The sequence below is a fragment of the Octopus bimaculoides genome, chromosome 17, assembly GCF_001194135.2.
Source record: "Octopus bimaculoides isolate UCB-OBI-ISO-001 chromosome 17, ASM119413v2, whole genome shotgun sequence".
Taxonomy (NCBI): Eukaryota; Metazoa; Mollusca; class Cephalopoda; order Octopoda; family Octopodidae; genus Octopus; species Octopus bimaculoides.
This window is the reverse complement of record NC_068997.1, coordinates 45,349,531-45,359,341: the sequence shown is the minus strand read 5'-3', so window position 1 is coordinate 45,359,341 and position 9,811 is coordinate 45,349,531.

Genomic DNA, 9,811 nt, shown 5'->3' with positions numbered 1-9,811 from the left:
AACTTAGCGGTTTGCCTTTAGTTGAGCAAATCGACCCCGGGACTTATTCCTTGTAAGCCTAGTACTTATTCTATCGGATCTCTTTTGCCGAACCACTAAGTGACAAGGACATAAACACACCAGCATCGGTTGTCAAGCAATGCTAGTGGGACAAACACAGACACACAAACATATACACACACATATAAGACGGGCTTCTTTCAGTTTCCGTCTACCAAATCTACTCACAAGGCTTTGGTCGGCCCGAGGCTATAGTAGAAGACACTTGCCCAAGGTGCCACGCAGTGGGACTGAACCCGGAACCATGTTGTTCGTAAGCAAGCTACTTACCACACAGCCACTCCTGTGCCTATATTTCTAATGAAATACACTGTTTTTAATTAATTTTGAAAATAATGAAAAATTTAATAAAATAACTTTGTTGTTATTAGGTTGGTATTTGAAGCATAAATTAATATGAAATTTTTATGGAAGGTTTTTAAGCTTTTAATTTAGATTTCCTCAAAACAGGAAGTTTGTATTTAAAACTAGGGGGTCTTGTTGGGCAGATTGGTATGTAAAGGGTTAAACTGAAGATGAGTAATTCAAATGGTGCTGCAGCACGGGCCTTATCGATCAATATGACAGAGGAAGGAGGGAGAGATAGGGTTCATTGATCTTTATATAGGGGTCTATTTTGGGGGAAAAAAAAGGGGGGTTGTCTAGAAAGTTAAAATTATTACCCTCACCACATAAAACGCATAGGTGTTGGTACTACATAAAAAAACACCCAACGCGAAGTGCATACAGTCATAGAGACCAAGCCAAAACAGGCCATGGAAACTGGTGTGATCCCCTGGTCAATTCCTGTCAAGCTGTCTTGACCCATGCCAGCATGGAAAACAGATGTTAAATGATGATGATGATGGTCTATCTATTCTGGGGGAATGTTTTGATCATGGTCACTTTTTACCATAGAAACAGGGAAACTGGCCCCAGGAGTCCTAGGACTTGAGGTACTACATACTTCACTTAACTTATTTGAAATAATAACATTATCCATATATATTGATCCTTATTGATTTATAGATCTGGTCTTGATTGATTATTTCATGAGATAATATCGAATCCTTACTCCTTCATGAAATGATTCTACGATAGAGGGTTCACGATCTCATCCTTTCCTGAAACACTTGGGTCCACTGGTTTGTCTTTTTATGAAACAATGGGGTCCTTGCGGATCACTGAGACCCATGAGTTGATGCTGTTATGAAACATTATGCCCAACCCATACCAGCGTGGAAAAAGCAAATATATACAAAAATGATGATGACAATGTTGATGATGGGGATGGTGGCAAAGATGAATGTTGGTGGTGATGATGATGGGTGGTGGTGATGATGATGACTTTGCCACAATGAAGTTGCTGCTGCTAACAAAAAGGTTCTTTTATAAAATAATAATGGCTTTTTTCTCTTTTTTTTTTTTTATAGTTCAAATACTGAATATTTTAAAATGAAGTTTTTGTGTTAGAACCCAAACCAGTTTCAAGTGGGTTGGTACTTAAGAGGAGTCGAGAGACCTCCAATCTTTATTCATTAATCCATATGAGTGACGGTGATGACAAGCTAAGATGTAGTTATTGCCTTTGTGGTTAAGAAGCTTGTTTTGTAACCTTGTAGCCTTGGGTTCAGTCCCACAGTGCGGTACCTCAGTTAAGAGCCTTCTAATATACCCCCAGGTGATCCAATGCTTTGTTAGTAAATTTGGTAGATGAAAACTGTATGGAAGCCCACATAGGCATGCGTGTGGTAAGAAGCTTGCTTCCCAACCACATACATCTGGGTTCAGTCCCACCGAGTGATGCCTTGGACAAGTGTCTTCTATTATAGCCTCAGGCTGATCGAAGCTTTCTGAGTGGATTTGGTTGATGGAAACTGAAAAGAAGCCTGTCGTGTGTGTGTATATATATATATATATATATATATATATATATATATATGTATCTATGTATGTATGTATGTTGATGCATGTGTGTCCTCCATAACTTAGAGGTTTGACAAATGAGACTGATAGAATAAGTACCAGGCTTACAAAGAATAAACCCTGGGGTTGATTTCTTCGACTAAAAAAGCAGTGCTCCAGCATGGCTGCAGTCTAATCACTGAAAGAAATAAAAGAGGAGAAAAGACAAACAATACTCTTCTTTTTTTTTTCAGCCAGTTTGCTGGAGGCTTTTGGCCAGCAGTTCTCACCTGTGATTCCCAGGGCCTTATGTAAAAAAAAAAAAAAAAGGTAAAAGTTACCTTTTTGAGTCATATTGACTCATAAGGTCCAGGTTCCCGGTTTCCATAGCATATAAATCTCCCACCTGGATAGGATGCTGGTCCGTTACAGGGTTACTCACATTTGCCAGCTGAGTGGAGTGGAGCAATATGAAATGGAGTGTATTGCTCAAGAACACAACACATTGCCCAGTCTAGGAATCGAAACCACAGTCTTATGATCACAAGTTCAATACCCTAACCGCTAAGCCATGTGCTGCCACAGGGCCTCATGTGGCCCTCAATGGTCTTCCCTCTATAAATGTAATAAATTTTTCTGTAATTGACTTGTGTTTTACTTTTTTTGGTGCAGACCCCTACAAAGAAGTTCAGCTTTTAGATTTAGCTCAGATACGGAAAAGGTTGAGAACCATTGCTTTATGTATAAAATATATATATATATATATAAATCGAAATCAATTTGAATTTGCAAATTCGATGACTGGCACCCGTACCAGTGGAGCACTAAGAGCATCATCCAAGCATGATCGCTGCCAGAGCAGCTGACTGGCTTCCGTGCTGGTGGCACGTAAAAAGCACCATTCGAACATGTTTGTTACCAGCGTCGCACTACTGGCACGTGAAAAAAACATTTGAGTGAGGTCGTTGCCAGTGCCGCTGGACTGGTTCCTGTGCAGGTAGCACGTAAAAAACATCATTTGAGCATGGCCATTGTCAGTACTGCCTGACTGGCCCTCGTGCCGGCGGCACGTAAATGCACCCACTACACTCTCGGACTGGTTGTAGAAACTTTGCCAGATTAGATTGGAGCCTGGTGCAGCCATCTGGTTTGCCAGTCCTCAGTCAAATCGTCCAACGCATGCTAGCATGGAAAGCGGATGTTAAACGATGATGATGATGATATATACATATATATATATATATATATATATATACACACACATCTCCTTGTATCCTTGTTTGATAGTTCTGGTAAAGATTTAATGCGCTTAGTGCCTCAAATAGACAAGATGGTCGTGGCTGAAAGGGCTTTCGATCATATGCCTGTTTCGATAAGGACTGACCTAGGACTACATTATGTCATATCTCTCATTGTCATCACTATCACTAACATCATCATCATCATCATCATGAATATTGGTATCACCATTATAACCATCACTATTACCGATACCATGATGATGATAATCATCATCATCATCGTTACAGATATCATTACCACCAGCACCACCACATCAGCATCATCATTATCATTATCATCACTGTCACCATTAACCATTGCTGTCATCAACACAACCACACCACCATCATCAGCATATTTGTCAACATACCACCATCACCACCACCACCACCACCACCATGTTCAACATTACCATCATCACCATTTTCTTCACTACCACCACCATCATCATCATCATCAATAACATCCGCATCATAACCACCACCGCCACCACCACCACCAACATTTCCATCACTATCACCACCACCACCACCACCATCATCATCATCATCACCAATAACATCATCATCATCATCATCATCATCATCAATATGGCTACCTTCAATGCCTGTTGTCTCTGTCAGCATCAGCCCACCGTCATCATCGCTGACGCCACCATTCTTAACAATGACAATGATTCCACTGAAATTGGCAACAAAAGCATGGCTTGGCCTAGTGTGGCCTGAGTTGATGTAGTGGCGATAGTGGCGACGGTGGCGGCAGTGTTGGGTGTGGCAGGGGACAGGGCAGTCTGTTGAAATAATACTCAGTTACCATGGCAACACCTGGCTTAGCATTAGTGTTGTTGTTGTTGTTCTCGTCATTGTAGTTGCAACACTGCTGCTGCTTCTTTCTGCTATTCATCTTCGTCTCTTCTTGGTTGGCGTGGAAGGCATGGGTAGAGGATGGACAGAAAGGTGGCAGGGTTGGTGGTGGTGGTAGGGAGAGATGGAATTACAGCTGTGTGTGGGTGTGTGTGATAAGAGAGGGATGAGGAGGGAGGTGCAGGTGGGTAGGTGGGTGGGTGGAGGGACGACCAACAAAATCAATCAGTGAATGCTGTTAAGTAACATTTGAGCTGGTAGAGCAGAAAAACCGTCTCAGTCGGCACTGAGTACACACCTAAGAACTAAGAGGGGAAGAATGGAAGAGGAATTAGGAGGAAGAGGTGGAGCGGGAGAAGGAGAGGAAAGGTAAGTGGAAAGGTGAAGAGATAAAGGGAAGAGAGAGAGAGAGAGAGGGGAGAGTGAGACTGTGGAGAAGACAGTGAGGAGGAATGAAGGAGAGGATAATTGAGTAGATGGAGGAGGGGGAGGACAAGGAGGAGAGAAAATAGAAGAGAAAAGACACGGGGAGGGGTGATGAGGAGGTGAAGGTAAACAGATAGAGAGATAGGTGGACAGATATAGGCAGATAGATAGACAGGTAAGAAGATAGATAAACAGACAGGTAGATAGATAGATAGATAGATAGATAGATAGATAGGTAGGTAGATGGATAGATAGATTGATAGGTATTGATAGATAGACAGATAGATAGATAGATAGATAGATAGATAGATAGGTAGGTAGATAGATAGATAGATATAGATAGACAGGGAGGTAGATAGATAGACAGATAGATAATAGATAGACAGATAGATAAATAGATAGATAGGTAGATAGACAGACAAGTAGAAAGATAGATAGATTGATAAATAGACAGACAGATAGATAGACAGACAGGTAAGTAGATAGATAGATAGACAGGTAAATAGATGAAACAAAAGAGAGAGAGAGAGTGTGTGAGTGAATGGATGTGGTGTGTTACACAGGTTGTGCAAGTCTAAATGTGTGTGTATTGTGAGCAAGACAACTAACAAACAGAAAGACAAACACGAGATGACAATGAAACTGGAGAGAGAAACAATTGGAATAAACTGACATCTGTATGTCTAAACCAAGGAGGAAGACAACAGTTTGGGCTGACAGAGGTTAATAAAGCACATTGTTCAAGTTTTATACATTAACACTCACTCTAAACAAAAGCTTTGTGTATTGTCAGTGTGTGTGTGTGTGTGTGTGTGAATGTTTTCACTATAAGTAGGGACAAGATGGTGTACTGCCAGGATTGTTGGCACACAGGACAAAATGCTCAGCAGCGTTTTATCTGTCTTTTTCATTCTGGGTTCAAATTCTGCCGAAGTCAACTGTGCTTTTTTTTTTTGTCTTTTTTTGGTTTTGATGAAATATGTACCAGTCACGTACTGGGGGAGGTGGAATCAATATAATTTACTGCCACCTTCCCCCTCAAAAACTGCTGGCTCTGTGCTACCAAAGTCTGATGTTGTTATTATAAGCAGGGACCAGGCAGCAATTGGGCAGAATTGGTAAGCACGCTGGACACAAAATTCTTAGCGGCATTTTGTTCGTTATGTTCTGAGTTCAAATTCCACCGAGATCGACTTTGCCTTTCATCCATTCGGGGTCAATAAATTAAGTACCAGTGAAACACTGGGGTCAATGTAATCAACACAGCTCTTGGAGCAAAAATTTGAAACCATTATTATAAAAGACCAGGCAACAAGCTGGTAGAATCGCTAGCACGTTGGATGAGATGCTTAACGGTATTTTGCCTGTCGCTATATTCTAGGTTCAAATTCCACCGAGGTTGACAAATCAAGTTATCAGTGAAACACTGGGTTTTTTTTTTGATGTAATTTACTAGACCCCTCCCCACAAATTCCAGGCCTTGTGCCTTTAGTAGAAAGGATTATTATAAGTAGGGACCACGTACCAAGCTGGTAGAACCATTACAGTACAGAGCAATAAATGCTTACTGCTATTTCACCCATCTTTATGATCTGGGTTCAAATCCTGCTCAAGTCAACTTTGTATTTTGTTTTTTCAGTTTCAATGAAATTAATACTGGTTTTTGTTTTGTTTTTGTGTATGGTAAAATTTGAGGGAGAGTTGGCTGCTATCTCCATAAACTGAAGCGACTGTAAAAAGGCCAAAGAAGCCATCTTTCCCATGTAGAATGGAGGTAAGCATTTTATTTATTTATTAAAAAAATTTTTTTTTTTGTTTTTTTTTTGGTGAGATGAAGTTCAAAGTGAAGTCGGAACCAGTTCAGCTGAAATAATGTCACAGACAAAAGGCACGAATGATAGTTACACAATCTCATCCCCCCCCCACCTCTTGGCACTGCAGATTGGCTGGCAACGGCAGTAGTAGTAGTGGTGGTAGCGGCAATGGTGGTGGTTGTCGGTTGGCCTTGTGTACGCCAGTAAGAAATCATTAGCCTCGGTTATTGTCATTTGGTTTCATTTCAAAGTGTCACATGCAAAAGCAGAAAAGTAGGTAAGTCATTGAGATCTCAAGTTACACAACACACACACACGCACACACACACGGCACAAAAAAACGTATCTATTATATATATATATGCGTTACATACACAACACACGACAGAAATGGCTATGTAGAGAGAACTTGTCCTACTTTATAGTCAACAAGATCTCTTCAAGTCCTACATCCAATGTAAAGTTGTTTGTATTAGTAACAGTATCTTCTTACACACTCTTACCTATCAGCCTCCACTAAGCTGGCCTACAAGATTATTATTATTATTATTATGGCCTACGGGTTAGGACACTGCACTCAAGATCGTAAGATCATGGTTTCAATTCCTAGACCAGGTAGTATGTGATGTTCTTGAGCAAAAGAATTCCAGTCACGTGGATCTGTCATCACTTCAACACCTGGCGTGTGGCACACTGTGCACCTGTTCAAGTAACAATGACTTGATGAAGGGAGTGAACCAATGCGTGGCACATACATTATGATCTGGGTTCAAATCCTGCTGAAGTTCAACTTTGTATTTTGTTTTTTCAGTCTCAATAAAATGAGTACCGGTTTTTGTTTTTGTGTATGGTAAAATTTGAGGGAGAGTTGGCTGCTACTTCCATAAGCTGAAGCAACTGCAAAGAGGCCAAAGAAGCCTTCTTTGCCATGTAGAATGTGTAGAATGGAGGTAAGCATTTTATATACTTATATAAACACTCATATGTTATCTGTAACGGGAGAGTCCACCATCATTACTAGCTCTGCCTTAGCGGAGGCAGAGGTATTGTTTTCAGTCGTGGGTGTTTGTCTGTGGACAAGATATCTCAAGAACTGCTGGATGGATTTGGATGACACTTTCAGGCATGTTTGGCCTCATGACTGGCACAAACTGATAAGATTTTAGGATCAATCCAATACCGGACAAGGATTCTGCATTATTTTTCCTGTATTTTTACTTAATTTTTGAAAGCGGTTTGTTATTTGTTTCAGCTATGTGGCTGTGGTCATGCTGGAGCACCATATATATATATATATATATATTGATAGAAATGGCAAGACAACAAAAGAATGAAAGAGACCTCGATATTATGTAAATGGAGGAATTTATCTGTAAATATAATATGTGACAATTATTCGGTAACCATGATAAAACTCTGAGTTTCGGATGTCGGGGTGGAAACCCGCACCGGCATCTCTTCAGTTATCAGGCCATCAAAAAAATGCTATGAAAATGACCGTTAATATATATATATATATATGCACACACACATGTACAACAGAGGCTTCTACACAAGCTTTCATCTACTGAATTCATTCACAAGATACTGGAGTAAAATATAGTAGAAGAGACTTGGCCCATGGTGCTGTGCAGTCAGGCTGAACTCAGAACTACATGGTTGCATCGCAAACGTTCTTAACCACACAGCCACGCTTACACCTATATATTGTTGCTGTTGTTGTTGTTGTGTGGGAACCTCAAGTTTTATTCATGACACAAAGCAGCCACCATATTGGTCAGAGACAACGGAGCAATGAAATCACCACAGTTGCTTTGTTTCCCATAATAATTCTGTTGACGGAAATGGTACTAGTGGTGGTGAAGATGGTGGTGGTGGTGGTGTTGATGGTGGTGGTGAAACGATGAAGCATGTTTTCAAAGTCTCACCATGTGGCATTGCTGTTGGTAGATGATGTGTTGGTTCATATATATGTGTGTGTGTGTGTGTGTGTGTGATGTGTTTGTGTGTGATAATGTGTTTGTGTGTGTATGTGCATGTATATAAGTTGGTGTGTGTGTATGAGTGTGTGTAATGTGTTTGTGTGTGTGCATGTATATAAATTGGTTTGTGTGAGTGTGTGTGATGTGTTTGTGTGTGTGTGATGATGTGCATGTGTGTGTGTGTGATGATGTGTGTGTGTGTGATGATGTGTTTGTGTGTGTGCATGTATATAAGTTGGCATGTGTGTATGAGTGTGTGTGTGATGTGTGAGTTTGAAAGTGTGCTGGAGTATAAGAGTTATTGCATGTGTGTGTATGTGTTTGTGTAGTTGTTACTCTTGGTCTGTGTTGGTGTGTACGTGTGTGTGTGTGTGTGATTGTGTAGGTGCTACTCTTGGTGTGTATGTGTGTGGGTGTCGTTAAGTATTGGTTTTAGATGTGTGCATTGAAGTATCTTTAGTTTGTGCATGTGTATTGATTTGTGTGTGTGTGTGTGTGTGTGTGTGTATGAATGCATCTGTGTTGTTACGTGTGTATGCTTGTGAGTACCATTTAGTATGTTTGGCTTCAGCGTCTGTTTGCATTAGCATGTGTATATGTGTGCGTATGTGTGCATGTATATACGTATGCACGTGTGTATGTGAACACACGTACGATCATGTTGACGTGTGTTGGTGAGTTTGTTCATTAAGTCTTCATAAGTTTAATTAAAATGACCACAACACCCCCCAACCCACCCTCTGCCTACCTTGGTCGATTTTTTCTTTCCTTTTTTTTGTTTTTCTTTTATGTTTCTCAAAGACTTAATCACATGTTGTTGTTGTTGTTATTGGTCTTGCTACTGCTGACCCAAGCTATTGTTGTTATTGTTGTTGTAATAGTGGTGGTGGTGGTGGTACTGATGTTGTGTTTGTTGGTCTTGTTGATGTTGCTGTTGTGGTTCTCGACTAAAATTGGTGCTGCTGTCACTGTTGGTTTTGCAGCATGTTGATCATTTTTATTGGTGGCGCTGTTGTTGGTGGTGGTGAGGTTGTTGTTTGTTTTTGTGCTGTTGGTGTTGCTGCTGTTGCAGTTATTGCTACTTCTGTTATTAAAAAAAAGCATACTTTCCATCCAACCACATGGTTCTGGGTTCAGTCCCACTGCGTGGCACCTTGGGCAAGTGCTTTCTGCAATAGCCACAGGCTGGCCAAAGCCTTTTGTTTGGATCTGATAGACAGAAACTGAACAAAGCTCATCAGATATGTGTATGCGTGTGTGTGTGTGTGTGTGTGTGTGTGTGTGCGCGCATGTGAGTGTATGATGTGTGTATGTCTGTGTTTGTCCTCCATCACTGCTTAACAACCAATGTTGGTATGTTTACATCCCCATAATCTAGCGGTTTGGCAAAAAGAGACCAACAGAATAAATACTGGGGTCGATTCATCTGGCTAAAAATTCTTCAAGGTGGTGCCCCAGCATGGCCACAAGTAAAGGATTAATGATAAATGATAACTCAGTG